Source organism: Salmo salar, chromosome ssa05, assembly GCF_905237065.1.
Source record: "Salmo salar chromosome ssa05, Ssal_v3.1, whole genome shotgun sequence".
Taxonomy (NCBI): Eukaryota; Metazoa; Chordata; class Actinopteri; order Salmoniformes; family Salmonidae; genus Salmo; species Salmo salar.
In genome coordinates this window covers 15,002,060-15,021,365 of record NC_059446.1, presented here as the reverse complement: position 1 = coordinate 15,021,365, position 19,306 = coordinate 15,002,060, and the positions used below count along the sequence as shown (strand labels likewise).

The window sequence follows — 19,306 nt, the reverse complement described above, 5'->3', positions numbered from 1 at the left end:
CATCAACACTATGGAGGATCATCTAACACTATGGAGGATCATCTAACACTATGGAGGATCATCTAACACTATGGAGGATCATCAACACTATGGAGGATCATCAACACTATGGAGGATCATCAACACTATGGAGGATCATCAACACTATGGAGGATCATCTAACACTATGGAGGATCATCTAACACTATGGAGGATCATCTAACACTATGGAGGATCACCAACACTATGGAGGATCATCAACACTATGGAGGATCATCAACACTATGGAGGATCATCAACACTATGGAGGATCATCTAACACTATGGAGGATCATCTAACACTATGGAGGATCATCAACACTATGGAGGATCATCAACACTATGGAGGATCATCTAACACTATGGAGGATTATCTAACACTATGGAGTATCATCTAACACTATGGAGGATCATCAACACTATGGAGGATCATCTAACACTATGGAGGATCATCAACACTATGGAGGATCATCAACACTATGGAGGATCATCAACACTATGGAGGATCATCAACACTATGGAGGATCATCAAACACTATGGAGGATCATCAACACTATGGAGGATCATCTAACACTATGGAGGATCATCTAACACTATGGAGGATCATCAACACTATGGAGGATCATCAACACTATGGAGGATCATCTAACACTATGGAGGATCATCAACACTATGGAGGATCATCAACACTATGGAGGATCATCAACACTATGGAGGATCATCAACACTATGGAGGATCATCTAACACTATGGAGGATCATCTAACACTATGGAGGATCATCTAACACTATGGAGGATCATCTAACACTATGGAGGATCATCAACACTATGGAGGATCATCACAACTATGGAGGATCATCTAACACTATGGAGGATCACCAACACTATGGAGGATCATCTAACACTATGGAGGATCATCTAACACTATGGAGGATCATCAACACTATGGAGGATCATCTAACACTATGGAGGATCATCTAACACTATGGAGGATCATCAACACTATGGAGGATCATCAACACTATGGAGGATCATCAACACTATGGAGGATCATCTAACACTATGGAGGATCATCTAACACTATGGAGGATCATCTAACACTATGGAGGATCATCAACACTATGGAGGATCATCAACACTATGGAGGATCATCAACACTATGGAGGATCATCAACACTATGGAGGATCATCAACACTATGGAGGATCATCAACACTATGGAGGATCATCTAACACTATGGAGGATCATCTAACACTATGGAGGATCATCAACACTATGGAGGATCATCAACACTATGGAGGATCATCTAACACTATGGAGGATCATCAACACTATGGAGGATCATCAACACTATGGAGGATCATCTAACACTATGGAGGATCATCTAACACTATGGAGGATCATCTAACACTATGGAGGATCATCTAACACTATGGAGGATCATCAACACTATGGAGGATCATCAACACTATGGAGGATCATCAACACTATGGAGGATCATCAACACTATGGAGGATCATCAACACTATGGAGGATCATCTAACACTATGGAGGATCATCTAACACTATGGAGGATCACCAACACTATGGAGGATCATCAACACTATGGAGGATCATCTAACACTATGGAGGATCATCAACACTATGGAGGATCATCAACACTATGGAGGATCATCAACACTATGGAGGATCATCAACACTATGGAGGATCATCTAACACTATGGAGGATCATCTAACACTATGGAGGATCATCTAACACTATGGAGGATCATCAACACTATGGAGGATCATCAACACTATGGAGGATCATCTAACACTATGGAGGATCATCTAACACTATGGAGGATCATCTAACACTATGGAGGATCACCAACACTATGGAGGATCATCAACACTATGGAGGATCATCTAACACTATGGAGGATCATCAACACTATGGAGGATCATCAACACTATGGAGGATCATCAACACTATGGAGGATCATCTAACACTATGGAGGATCATCTAACACTATGGAGGATCATCTAACACTATGGAGGATCATCAACACTATGGAGGATCATCAACACTATGGAGGATCATCAACACTATGGAGGATCATCAACACTATGGAGGATCATCTAACACTATGGAGGATCATCTAACACTATGGAGGATCATCTAACACTATGGAGGATCATCAACACTATGGAGGATCATCAACACTATGGAGGATCATCAACACTATGGAGGATCATCAACACTATGGAGGATCATCTAACACTATGGAGGATCATCTAACACTATGGAGGATCATCTAACACTATGGAGGATCATCAACACTATGGAGGATCATCAACACTATGGAGGATCATCAACACTATGGAGGATCATCTAACACTATGGAGGATCATCTAACACTATGGAGGATCATCTAACACTATGGAGGATCATCAACACTATGGAGGATCATCTAACACTATGGAGGATCATCAACACTATGGAGGATCATCAACACTATGGAGGATCATCAACACTATGGAGGATCATCAACACTATGGAGGATCATCTAACACTATGGAGGATCATCTAACACTATGGAGGATCATCTAACACTATGGAGGATCATCAACACTATGGAGGATCATCAACACTATGGAGGATCATCAACACTATGGAGGATCATCAACACTATGGAGGATCATCTAACACTATGGAGGATCATCTAACACTATGGAGGATCATCTAACACTATGGAGGATCACCAACACTATGGAGGATCATCAACACTATGGAGGATCATCTAACACTATGGAGGATCATCAACACTATGGAGGATCATCAACACTATGGAGGATCATCAACACTATGGAGGATCATCAACACTATGGAGGATCATCAACACTATGGAGGATCATCAACACTATGGAGGATCATCAACACTATGGAGGATCATCAACACTATGGAGGATCATCTAACACTATGGAGGATCATCAACACTATGGAGGATCATCTAACACTATGGAGGATCATCAACACTATGGAGGATCATCAACACTATGGAGGATCATCAACACTATGGAGGATCATCAACACTATGGAGGATCATCTAACACTATGGAGGATCATCAACACTATGGAGGATCATCTAACACTATGGAGGATCATCTAACACTATGGAGGATCACCAACACTATGGAGGATCATCAACACTATGGAGGATCATCTAACACTATGGAGGATCATCAACACTATGGAGGATCATCAACACTATGGAGGATCATCTAACACTATGGAGGATCATCAACACTATGGAGGATCATCAACACTATGGAGGATCATCAACACTATGGAGGATCATCAACACTATGGAGGATCATCAACACTATGGAGGATCATCAACACTATGGAGGATCATCTAACACTATGGAGGATCATCTAACACTATGGAGGATCATCTAACACTATGGAGGATCATCAACACTATGGAGGATCATCAACACTATGGAGGATCATCAACACTATGGAGGATCATCAACACTATGGAGGATCATCTAACACTATGGAGGATCATCTAACACTATGGAGGATCATCAACACTATGGAGGATCATCAACACTATGGAGGATCATCTAACACTATGGAGGATCATCAACACTATGGAGGATCATCAACACTATGGAGGATCATCAACACTATGGAGGATCATCTAACACTATGGAGGATCATCTAACACTATGGAGGATCATCTAACACTATGGAGGATCATCAACACTATGGAGGATCATCAACACTATGGAGGATCATCAACACTATGGAGGATCATCTAACACTATGGAGGATCATCTAACACTATGGAGGATCATCAACACTATGGAGGATCATCAACACTATGGAGGATCATCTAACACTATGGAGGATCATCAACACTATGGAGGATCATCAACACTATGGAGGATCATCAACACTATGGAGGATCATCTAACACTATGGAGGATCATCTAACACTATGGAGGATCATCTAACACTATGGAGGATCATCAACACTATGGAGGATCATCAACACTATGGAGGATCATCAACACTATGGAGGATCATCAACACTATGGAGGATCATCAACACTATGGAGGATCATCTAACACTATGGAGGATCATCTAACACTATGGAGGATCATCAACACTATGGAGGATCATCAACACTATGGAGGATCATCAACACTATGGAGGATCATCTAACACTATGGAGGATCATCAACACTATGGAGGATCATCAACACTATGGAGGATCATCAACACTATGGAGGATCATCTAACACTATGGAGGATCATCTAACACTATGGAGGATCATCAACACTATGGAGGATCATCAACACTATGGAGGATCATCAACACTATGGAGGATCATCAACACTATGGAGGATCATCTAACACTATGGAGGATCATCTAACACTATGGAGGATCATCTAACACTATGGAGGATCATCAACACTATGGAGGATCATCAACACTATGGAGGATCATCAACACTATGGAGGATCATCAACACTATGGAGGATCATCTAACACTATGGAGGATCATCTAACACTATGGAGGATCATCTAACACTATGGAGGATCATCAACACTATGGAGGATCATCAACACTATGGAGGATCATCTAACACTATGGAGGATCATCAACACTATGGAGGATCATCAACACTATGGAGGATCATCAACACTATGGAGGATCATCTAACACTATGGAGGATCATCTAACACTATGGAGGATCATCTAACACTATGGAGGATCATCTAACACTATGGAGGATCATCAACACTATGGAGGATCATCAACACTATGGAGGATCATCTAACACTATGGAGGATCATCTAACACTATGGAGGATCATCAACACTATGGAGGATCATCTAACACTATGGAGGATCACCAACACTATGGAGGATCATCAACACTATGGAGGATCATCTAACACTATGGAGGATCATCAACACTATGGAGGATCATCAACACTATGGAGGATCATCAACACTATGGAGGATCATCAACACTATGGAGGATCATCTAACACTATGGAGGATCATCTAACACTATGGAGGATCATCTAACACTATGGAGGATCATCAACACTATGGAGGATCATCAACACTATGGAGGATCATCTAACACTATGGAGGATCATCTAACACTATGGAGGATCATCTAACACTACAATATGGAGGATCATCAAACACTATGGAGGATCATCAACACTATGGAGGATCATCAACACTATGGAGGATCATCAACACTATGGAGGATCATCAACACTATGGAGGATCATCTAACACTATGGAGGATCATCTAACACTATGGAGGATCATCTAACACTATGGAGGATCATCAACACTATGGAGGATCATCAACACTATGGAGGATCATCAACACTATGGAGGATCATCAACACTATGGAGGATCATCAACACTATGGAGGATCATCTAACACTATGGAGGATCATCTAACACTATGGAGGATCATCTAACACTATGGAGGATCATCAACACTATGGAGGATCATCAACACTATGGAGGATCATCAACACTATGGAGGATCATCAACACTATGGAGGATCATCAAACACTATGGAGGATCATCAACACTATGGAGGATCATCTAACACTATGGAGGATCATCTAACACTATGGAGGATCATCTAACACTATGGAGGATCATCAACACTATGGAGGATCATCAACACTATGGAGGATCATCAACACTATGGAGGATCATCAACACTATGGAGGATCATCAACACTATGGAGGATCATCAACACTATGGAGGATCATCTAACACTATGGAGGATCATCAACACTATGGAGGATCATCAACACTATGGAGGATCATCAACACTATGGAGGATCATCAAACACTATGGAGGATCATCAACACTATGGAGGATCATCTAACACTATGGAGGATCATCTAACACTATGGAGGATCACCAACACTATGGAGGATCATCAACACTATGGAGGATCATCTAACACTATGGAGGATCATCAACACTATGGAGGATCATCAACACTATGGAGGATCATCAACAGTATGGAGGATCATCAACACTATGGAGGATTATCTAACACTATGGAGGATCATCTAACACTATGGAGGATCATCTAACACTATGGAGGATCATCAACACTATGGAGGATCATCAACACTATGGAGGATCATCAACACTATGGAGGATCATCTAACACTATGGAGGATCATCTAACACTATGGAGGATCACCAACACTATGGAGGATCATCAACACTATGGAGGATCATCTAACACTATGGAGGATCATCAACACTATGGAGGATCATCAACACTATGGAGGATCATCAACACTATGGAGGATCATCTAACACTATGGAGGATCATCTAACACTATGGAGGATCATCTAACACTATGGAGGATCACCAACACTATGGAGGATCATCAACACTATGGAGGATCATCTAACACTATGGAGGATCATCAACACTATGGAGGATCATCAACACTATGGAGGATCATCAACACTATGGAGGATCATCAACACTATGGAGGATCATCAACACTATGGAGGATCATCTAACACTATGGAGGATCATCTAACACTATGGAGGATCATCAACACTATGGAGGGTCATCAACACTATGGAGGGTCATCAACACTATGGAGGATCATCAACACTATGGAGGATCATCAACACTATGGAGGATCATCAACACTATGGAGGATCATCTAACACTATGGAGGATCATCAACACTATGGAGGATCATCAACACTATGGAGGATCATCAACACTATGGAGGATCATCAACACTATGGAGGATCATCAACACTATGGAGGATTATCTAACACTATGGAGGATCATCTAACACTATGGAGGATCATCTAACACTATGGAGGATCATCTAACACTATGGAGGATCATCAACACTATGGAGGATCATCAACACTATGGAGCGTCATCAACACTATGGAGGATCATCAACACTATGGAGGATCATCAACACTATGGAGGATTATCTAACACAATGGAGGATCATCAACACTATGGAGGATCATTTAACACTATGGAGGATCATCTAACACTATGGAGGATCATCTACCACTATGGGGGATCATCTAACACTATGGAGGATCATCACCCACTATGGAGGATCATCTAACACTATGGAGGATTATCAACACTATAGAGGATCACCAACACTATGGAGGATCATCAACACTATGGAGGATCATCAACACTATGGAGGATCATCAACACTATGGAGGATCATCTAACACTATGGAGGATTTTTTAACACTATGGAGGATCATCTAACACTATGGAGGATCATCTAACACTATGGAGGATCATCTAACACTATGGAGGATCATCAACACTATGGAGGATCATCAACACTATGGAGGATCATCAACACTATGGAGGATCATCAAACACTATGGATGATCATCAAAACTATGGAGTATCATCTAACACTATGGAGGATCATCTAACACTATGGAGGATCACCAACACTATGGCGGATCATCAACACTATGGAGGATCATCTAACACTATGGAGGATCATCAACACTATGGAGGATCATCAACAATATTGAGGATCATCAACAGTATGGAGGATCATCAACACTATGGAGGATTATCTAACACTATGGAGGATCATCTAACACTATGGAGGATCATCAACACTATGGAGGATCATCAACACTATGGAGGATCATCAACACTATGGAGGATCATCTAACACTATGGAGGATCATCTAACACTATGGAGGATCATCTAACACTATGGAGGATCGCCAACACTATGGAGGATCATCAACACTATGGAGGATCATCTAACACTATGGAGGATCATCTAACACTATGGAGGATCATCAACACTATGGAGGATCATCTAACACTATGGAGGATCATCAACACTATGGAGGATCATCAACACTGTGGAGGATCATCTAACACTATGGACGATCATCAACAAAATGGAGGATCATCTAACACTATGGAGGATCATCTAACACTATGGAGGATCATCAACACTATGGATGATCATCAACACTATGGAGGATCATCTAACACTATGGAGGATCATCAACACTATGGAGGATCATCAACACTATGGAGGATCATCAACACTATGGAGGATCACCAACACTATGGAGGATCATCAACACTATGGAGGATCATCTAACACTATGGAGGATCATCAACACTATGGAGGATCATCTAACACTATGGAGGATCATCAACACTATGGAGGATCATCTAACACTATGGAGGATCATCTAACACTATGGAGGATCATCAACACTATGGAGGATCATCTAACACTATGGAGGATCATCAACACTATGGAGGATCATCAACACTATGGAGGATCATCAACACTATGGAGGATCATCTAACACTATGGAGGATCATCAACACTATGGAGGATCATCTAACACTATGGAGGATCATCTAACACTATGGAGGATCACCAACACTATGGATGATCATCAACACTATGGAGGATCATCTAACACTATGGAGGATCATCAACACTATGGAGGATCATCAACACTATGGAGGATCATCAACACTATGGAGGATCACCAACACTATGGAGGATCATCAACACTATGGAGGATCATCTAACACTATGGAGGATCATCAACACTATGGAGGATCATCAACACTATGGAGGATCATCAACACTATGGAGGATCATCAACACTATGGAGGATCATCTAACACTATGGAGGATCATCTAACACTATGGAGGATCATCTAACACTATGGAGGATCACCAACACTATGGAGGATCATCTAACACTATGGAGGATCATCTAACACTATGGAGGATCATCAACACTATGGAGGATCATCAACACTATGGAGGATCATCAACACTATGGAGGATCATCTAACACTATGGAGGATCATCTAACACTATGGAGGATCATCTAACACTATGGAGGATCATCTAACACTATGGAGGATCACCAACACTATGGAGGATCATCAACACTATGGAGGATCATCTAACACTATGGAGGATCATCAACACTATGGAGGATCATCAACACTATGGAGGATCATCAACACTATGGAGGATCATCTAACACTATGGAGGATCATCTAACACTATGGAGGATCATCTAACACTATGGAGGATCATCAACACTATGGAGGATCATCAACACTATGGAGGATCATCAACACTATGGAGGATCATCTAACACTATGGAGGATCATCTAACACTATGGAGGATCATCACCACTATGGAGGATCATCAACACTATGGAGGATCATCAACACTATGGAGGATAATCTAACACTATGGAGGATCATCTAACACTATGGAGGATCATCTAACACTATGGAGGATCGCCAACACTATGGAGGATCATCAACACTATGGAGGATCATCTAACACTATGGAGGATCATCTAACACTATGGAGGATCATCAACACTATGGAGGATCATCTAACACTATGGAGGATCATCAACACTATGGAGGATCATCAACACTGTGGACGATCATCAACACTATGGAGGATCATCAACACTATGGAGGATCATCTAACACTATGGAGGATCATCTAACACTATGGAGGATCACCAACAATATGGATGATCATCAACACTATGGAGGATTATCTAACACTATGGAGGATCATCAACACTATGGAGGATCATCAACACTATGGAGGATCATCAACACTATGGAGGATCACCAACACTATGGAGGATCATCAACACTATGGAGGATCATCTAACACTATGGAGGATCATCAACACTATGGAGGATCATCTAACACTATGGAGGATCGCCAACACTATGGAGGATCATCAACACTATGGAGGATCATCTAACACTATGGAGGATCATCTAACACTATGGAGGATCATCAACACTATGGAGGATCATCTAACACTATGGAGGATCATCAACACTATGGAGGATCATCAACACTATGGAGGATCATCAACACTATGGAGGATCATCAACACTATGGAGGATCATCTAACACTATGGAGGATCATCAACACTATGGAGGATCATCTAACACTATGGAGGATCATCTAACACTATGGAGGATCACCAACAATATGGAGGATCATCAACACTATGGAGGATTATCTAACACTATGGAGGATCATCAACACTATGGTGGATCATCAACACTATGGAGGATCATCAACACTATGGAGGATCACCAACACTATGGAGGATCATCAACACTATGGAGGATCATCTAACACTATGGAGGATCATCAACACTATGGAGGATCATCAACACTATGGAGGATCATCAACACTATGGAGGATCATCAACACTATGGAGGATCATCAACACTATGGAGGGTCATCTAACACTATGGAGGATCATCTAACACTATGGAGGATCATCTAACACTATGGAGGATCATCAACACTATGGAGGATCATCAACACTATGGAGGATCATCAACACTATGGAGGATCATCAACACTATGGAGGATCATCTAACACTATGGAGGATCATCTAACACTATGGAGGATCATCAACACTTTGGAGGATCATCAACACTATGGAGGATCATCAACACTATGGAGGATCATCAACACTATGGAGGATCATCACCACTATGGAGGATCATCAACACTATAGAGGATCATCAACACTATGGAGGATCATCTAACACTATGGAGGATCATCTAACACTATGGAGGATCATCTAACACTATGGAGGATCACCAACACTATGGAGGATCATCAACACTATGGAGGATCATCTAACACTATGGAGGATCATCAACACTATGGAGGATCATCAACACTATGGAGGATCATCAACACTATGGAGGATCATCAACACTATGGAGGATCATCTAACACTATGGAGGATCATCTAACACTATGGAGGATCATCAACACTATGGAGGATCATCAACACTATGGAGGATCATCAACACTATGGAGGATCATCAACACTATGGAGGATCATCTAACACTATGGAGGATCATCTAACACTATGGAGGATCATCAACACTATGGAGGATCATCAACACTATGGAGGATCATCAACACTATGGAGGATCATCAACACTATGGAGGATCATCAACACTATGGAGGATCATCTAACACTATGGAGGATCATCAACACTATGGAGGATCATCAACACTATGGAGGATCATCAACACTATGGAGGATCATCTAACACTATGGAGGATCATCAACACTATGGAGGATCATCAACACTATGGAGGATCATCAACACTATGGAGGATCATCAACACTATGGAGGATCATCTAACACTATGGAGGATCATCTAACACTATGGAGGATCATCTAACACTATGGAGGATCATCAACACTATGGAGGATCATCAACACTATGGAGGATCATCAACACTATGGAGGATCATCAACACTATGGAGGATCATCAACACTATGGAGGATCATCAACACTATGGAGGATCATCTAACACTATGGAGGATCATCTAACACTATGGAGGATCATCTAACACTATGGAGGATCATCTAACACTATGGAGGATCATCAACACTATGGAGGATCATCTAACACTATGGAGGATCATCAACACTATGGAGGATCATCAACACTATGGAGGATCATCAACACTATGGAGGATCATCAACACTATGGAGGATCATCAACACTATGGAGGATCATCTAACACTATGGAGGATCATCTAACACTATGGAGGATCATCTAACACTATGGAGGATCATCTAACACTATGGAGGATCATCTAACACTATGGAGGATCATCAACACTATGGAGGATCATCAACACTATGGAGGATCATCTAACACTATGGAGGATCATCTAACACTATGGAGGATCACCAACACTATGGAGGATCATCAACACTATGGAGGATCATCTAACACTATGGAGGATCATCAACACTATGGAGGATCATCAACACTATGGAGGATTATCAACACTATGGAGGATCACCAACACTATGGAGGATCATCAACACTATGGAGGATCATCAACACTATGGAGGATCATCAACACTATGGAGGATCATCTAACACTATGGAGGATTATCTAACACTATGGAGGATCATCTAACACTATGGAGGATCATCTAACACTATGGAGGATCATCTAACACTATGGAGGATCATCAACACTATGGAGGATCATCAACACTATTGAGGATCATCAACACTATGGAGGATCATCAACACTATGGAGGATCATCAAACACTATGGATGATCATCAACACTATGGAGGATCATCTAACACTATGGAGGATCATCTAACACTATGGAGGATCACCAACACTATGGCGGATCATCAACACTATGGAGGATCATCAACACTATGGAGGATCATCAACAATATTGAGGATCATCAACAGTATGGAGGATCATCAACACTATGGAGGATTATCTAACACTATGGAGGATCATCTAACACTATGGAGGATCATCAACACTATGGAGGATCATCAACACTATGGAGGATCATCAACACTATGGAGGATTATCTAACACTATGGAGGATCATCTAACACTATGGAGGATCATCTAACACTATGGAGGATCGCCAACACTATGGAGGATCATCAACACTATGGAGGATCATCAACACTATGGAGGATCATCAACACTATGGATGATCATCAACACTATGGAGGATCATCAACACTATGGAGGATCATCAACACTATGGAGGATCATCTAACACTATGGAGGGTCATCAACACTATGGAGGGTCATCAACACTATGGAGGATCATCAACACTATGGAGGATCATCAACACTATGGAGGATCATCTAACACTATGGAGGATCATCAACACTATGGAGGATCATCAACACTATGGAGGATCATCAACACTATGGAGGATCATCAACACTATGGAGGATCATCAACACTATGGAGGATTATCTAACACTATGGAGGATCATCTAACACTATGGAGGATCATCTAACACTATGGAGGATCATCAACACTATGGAGGATCATCAACACTATGGAGGATCATCTAACACTATGGAGGATCATCACCCACTATGGAGGATCATCTAACACTATGGAGGATTATCAACACTATGGAGGATCACCAACACTATGGAGGATCATCAACACTATTGAGGATCATCAACACTATGGAGGATCATCAACACTATGGAGGATCATCTAACACTATGGAGGATCATTTAACACTATGGAGGATCATCTAACACTATGGAGGATCATCTAACACTATGGAGGATCATCTAACACTATGGAGGATCATCAAACACTATGGATGATCATCAACACTATGGAGGATCATCTAACACTATGGAGGATCATCTAACACTATGGAGGATCACCAACACTATGGAGGATCATCAACACTATGGAGGATCATCTAACACTATGGAGGATCATCAACACTATGGAGGATCATCAACAATATGGAGGATCATCAACAGTATGGAGGATCACCAACACTATGGAGGATCATCAACACTATGGAGGATCATCAACACTATGGAGGATCATCAACACTATGGAGGATCATCTAACACTATGGAGGATTATCTAACACTATGGAGGATCATCTAACACTATGGAGGATCATCTAACACTATGGAGGATCATCTAACACTATGGAGGATCATCAACACTATGGAGGATCATCAACACTATGGAGGATCATCAACACTATGGAGGATCATCAACACTATGGAGGATCATCAAACACTATGGAGGATCATCAACACTATGGAGGATCATCTAACACTATGGAGGATCATCTAACACTATGGAGGATCACCAACACTATTGAGGATCATCAACACTATGGAGGATCATCTAACACTATGGAGGATCATCAACACTATGGAGGATCATCAACAATATTGAGGATCATCAACAGTATGGAGGATCATCAACACTATGGAGGATTATCTAACACTATGGAGGATCATCTAACACTATGGAGGATCATCAACACTATGGAGGATCATCAACACTATGGAGGATTATCTAACACTATGGAGGATTATCTAACACTATGGAGGATCATCTAACACTATGGAGGATCATCTAACACTATGGAGTATCGCCAACACTATGGAGGATCATCAACACTATGGAGGATCATCAACACTATGGAGGATCATCAACACTATGGATGATCATCAACACTATGGAGGATCATCAACACTATGGAGGATCATCAACACTATGGAGGATCATCAACACTATGGAGGGTCATCAACACTATGGAGGGTCATCAACACTATGGAGGATCATCAACACTATGGAGGATCATCAACACTATGGAGGATCATCTAACACTATGGAGGATCATCAACACTATGGAGGATCATCAACACTATGGAGGATCATCAACACTATGGAGGATCATCAACACTATGGAGGATCATCAACACTATGGAGGATTATCTAACACTATGGAGGATCATCTAACACTATGGAGGATCATCTAACACTATGGAGGATCATCAACACTATGGAGGATCATCAACACTATGGAGGATCATCAACACTATGGAGGATCATCAACACTATGGAGGATTATCTAACACAATGGAGGATCATCAACACTATGGAGGATCATTTAACACTATGGAGGATCATCTAACACTATGGAGGATCATCTAGCACTATGGGGGATCATCTAACACTATGGAGGATCATCACCCACTATGGAGGATCATCTAACACTATGGAGGATCACCAACACTATGGAGGATCATCAACACTATTGAGGATCATCAACACTATGGAGGATCATCAACACTATGGAGGATCATCTAACACTATGGAGGATCATTTAACACTATGGAGGATCATCTAACACTATGGAGGATCATCTAACACTATGGAGGATCATCTAACACTATGGAGGATCATCAAACACTATGGATGATCATCAACACTATGGAGGATCATCTAACACTATGGAGGATCATCTAACACTATGGAGGATCACCAACACTATGGAGGATCATCAACACTATGGAGGATCATCTAACACTATGGAGGATCATCAACACTATGGAGGATCATCAACACTATTGAGGATCATCAACAGTATGGAGGATCACCAACACTATGGAGGATCATCAACACTATGGAGGATCATCAACACTATGGAGGATCATCAACACTATGGAGGATCATCTAACACTATGGAGGATCATCTAACACTATGGAGGATCATCTAACACTATGGAGGATCATCTAACACTATGGAGGATCATCTAACACTATGGAGGATCATCAACACTATGGAGGATCATCAACACTATGGAGGATCATCAACACTATGGAGGATCATCAACACTATGGAGGATCATCTAACACTATGGATGATCATCAACACTATGGAGGATCATCTAACACTATGGAGGATCATCTAACACTATGGAGGATCACCAACACTATGGCGGATCATCAACACTATGGAGGATCATCTAACACTATGGAGGATCATCAACACTATGGAGGATCATCAACAATATTGAGGATCATCAACAGTATGGAGGATCATCAACACTATGGTGTATTATCTAACACTATGGAGGATCATCTAACACTATGGAGGATCATCTAACACTATGGAGGATCATCAAACACTATGGATGATCATCAACACTATGGAGGATCATCTAACACTATGGAGGATCATCTAACACTATGGAGGATCACCAACACTATGGCGGATCATCAACACTATGGAGGATCATCTAACACTATGGAGGATCATCAACACTATGGAGGATCATCAACAATATTGAGGATCATCAACAGTATGGAGGATCACCAACACTATGGAGGATCATCAACACTATGGAGGATCATCAACACTATGGAGGATCATCTAACACTATGGAGGATTATTTAACACTATGGAGGATCATCTAACACTATGGAGGATCATCTAACACTATGGAGGATCATCTAACACTATGGAGGATCATCAACACTATGGAGGATCATCAACACTATGGAGGATCATCAACACTATGGAGGATCATCAACACTATGGAGGATCATCTAACACTATGGATGATCATCAACACTATGGAGGATCATCTAACACTATGGAGGATCATCTAACACTATGGAGGATCACCAACACTATGGCGGATCATCAACACTATGGAGGATCATCTAACACTATGGAGGATCATCAACACTATGGAGGATCATCAACAATATTGAGGATCATCAACAGTATGGAGGATCATCAACACTATGGTGTATTATCTAACACTATGGAGGATCATCTAACACTATGGAGGATCATCAACACTATGGAGGATCATCAACACTATGGAGGATCATCAACACTATGGAGGATTATCTAACACTATGGAGGATCATCTAACACTATGGAGGATCATCTAACACTATGGAGGATCGCCAACACTATGGAGGATCATCAACACTATGGAGGATCATCTAACACTATGGAGGATCATCTAACACTATGGAGGATCATCAACACTATGGAGGATCATCTAACACTATGGAGGATCATCAACACTATGGAGGATCATCAACACTATGGAGGATCATCAACACTGTGGAGGATCATCTAACACTATGGACGATCATCAACACTATGGATGATCATCTAACACTATGGAGGATCATCTAACACTATGGAGGATCACCAACAATATGGATGATCATCAACACTATGGAGGATTATCTAACACTATGGAGGATCATCAACACTATGGAGGATCATCAACACTATGGAGGATCATCAACACTATGGAGGATCACCAACACTATGGAGGATCGTCAACACTATGGAGGATCATCTAACACTATGGAGGATCATCAACACTATGGAGGATCATCTAACACTATGGAGGATCGCCAACACTATGGAGGATCATCAACACTATGGAGGATCATCTAACACTATGGAGGATCATCTAACACTATGGAGGATCATCAACACTATGGAGGATCATCTAACACTATGGAGGATCATCAACACTATGGAGGATCATCAACACTATGGTGGATCATCAACACTATGGAGGATCATCTAACACCATGGAGGATCATCAACACTATGGAGGATCATCTAACACTATGGAGGATCATCTAACACTATGGAGGATCACCAACAATATGGATGATCATCAACACTATGGAGGATCATCTAACACTATGGAGGATCATCAACACTATGGAGGATCATCAACACTATGGAGGATCATCAACACTATGGAGGATCACCAACACTATGGAGGATCACCAACACTATGGAGGATCATCTAACACTATGGAGGATCATCAACACTATGGAGGATCATCAACACTATGGAGGATTATCAACACTATGGAGGATCATCAACACTATGGAGGGTCATCTAACACTATGGAGGATCATCTAACACTATGGAGGATCATCTAACACTATGGAGGATCATCAACACTATGGAGGATCATCAACACTATGGAGGATCATCAACACTATGGAGGATCATCAACACTATGGAGGATCATCACCACTATGGAGGATCATCAACACTTTGGAGGATCATCAACACTATGGAGGATCATCAACACTATGGAGGATCATCAACACTATGGAGGATCATCACCACTATGGAGGATCATCAACACTATAGAGGATCATCAACACTATGGAGGATCATCAACACTATGGAGGATCATCAACACTATGGAGGATCATCTAACACTATGGAGGATCATCTAACACTATGGAGGATCATCTAACACTATGGAGGATCATCAACACTATGGAGGATCATTAACACTATGGAGGATCATCTAACACTATGGAGGATCATCAACACTATGGAGGATCATCAAAACTATGGAGGATCATCAACACTATGGAGGATCATCTAACACTATGGAGGATCATCTAACACTATGGAGGATCATCTAACACTATGGAGGATCACCAACACTATGGAGGATCATCAACACTATGGAGGATCATCTAACACTATGGATGATCATCAACACTATGGAGGATCATCTAACACTATGGAGGATCATCTAACACTATGGAGGATCACCAACACTATGGAGGATCATCAACACTATGGAGGATCATCAAACACTATGGATGATCATCAACACTATGGAGGATCATCTAACACTATGGAGGATCATCTAACACTATGGAGGATCACCAACACTATGGAGGATCATCAACACTATGGAGGATCATCTAACACTATGGAGGATCATCAACACTATGGAGGATCATCAACACTATTGAGGATCATCAACAGTATGGAGGATCATCAACACTATGGAGGATTATCTAACACTATGGAGGATCATCTAACACTATGGAGGATCATCAACACTATGGAGGATCACCAACACTATGGCGGATCATCAACACTATGGAGGATCATCTAACACTATGGAGGATCATCAACACTATGGAGGATCATCAACAATATTGAGGATCATCAACAGTATGGAGGATCACCAACACTATGGAGGATCATCAACACTATGGAGGATCATCAACACTATGGAGGATCATCAACACTATGGAGGATCATCTAACACTATGGAGGATCATCTAACACTATGGAGGATCATCTAACACTATGGAGGATCATCTAACACTATGGAGGATCATCTAACACTATGGAGGATCATCAACACTATGGAGGATCATCAACACTATGGAGGATCATCAACACTATGGAGGATCATCAACACTATGGAGGATCATCTAACACTATGGATGATCATCAACACTATGGAGGATCATCTAACACTATGGAGGATCATCTAACACTATGGAGGATCACCAACACTATGGCGGATCATCAACACTATGGAGGATCATCTAACACTATGGAGGATCATCAACACTATGGAGGATCATCAACACTATTGAGGATCATCAACAGTATGGAGGATCATCAACACTATGGAGGATCATCTAACACTATGGAGGATCATCTAACACTATGGAGGATCATCAACACTATGGAGGATCATCAACACTATGGAGGATCATCAACACTATGGAGGATCATCTAACACTATGGAGGATCATCTAACACTATGGAGGATCATCTAACACTATGGAGGATCGCCAACACTATGGAGGATCATCAACACTATGGAGGATCATCTAACACTATGGAGGATCATCTAACACTATGGAGGATCATCAACACTATGGAGGATCATCTAACACTATGGAGGATCATCAACACTATGGAGGATCATCAACACTATGGAGGATCATCAACACTGTGGAGG

At 41.3% G+C, this 19,306-nt stretch overlaps 1 protein-coding gene across 3 annotated transcripts in view; it reads right to left on the bottom strand.

The window, feature by feature from the left end:
- Positions 1-19,306, bottom strand: part of LOC106604262 (actin filament-associated protein 1-like 1) — a 158,219-nt gene that overhangs the window by 35,349 nt on the left and 103,564 nt on the right. The gene's annotated exons all lie outside the window — the stretch shown is intronic.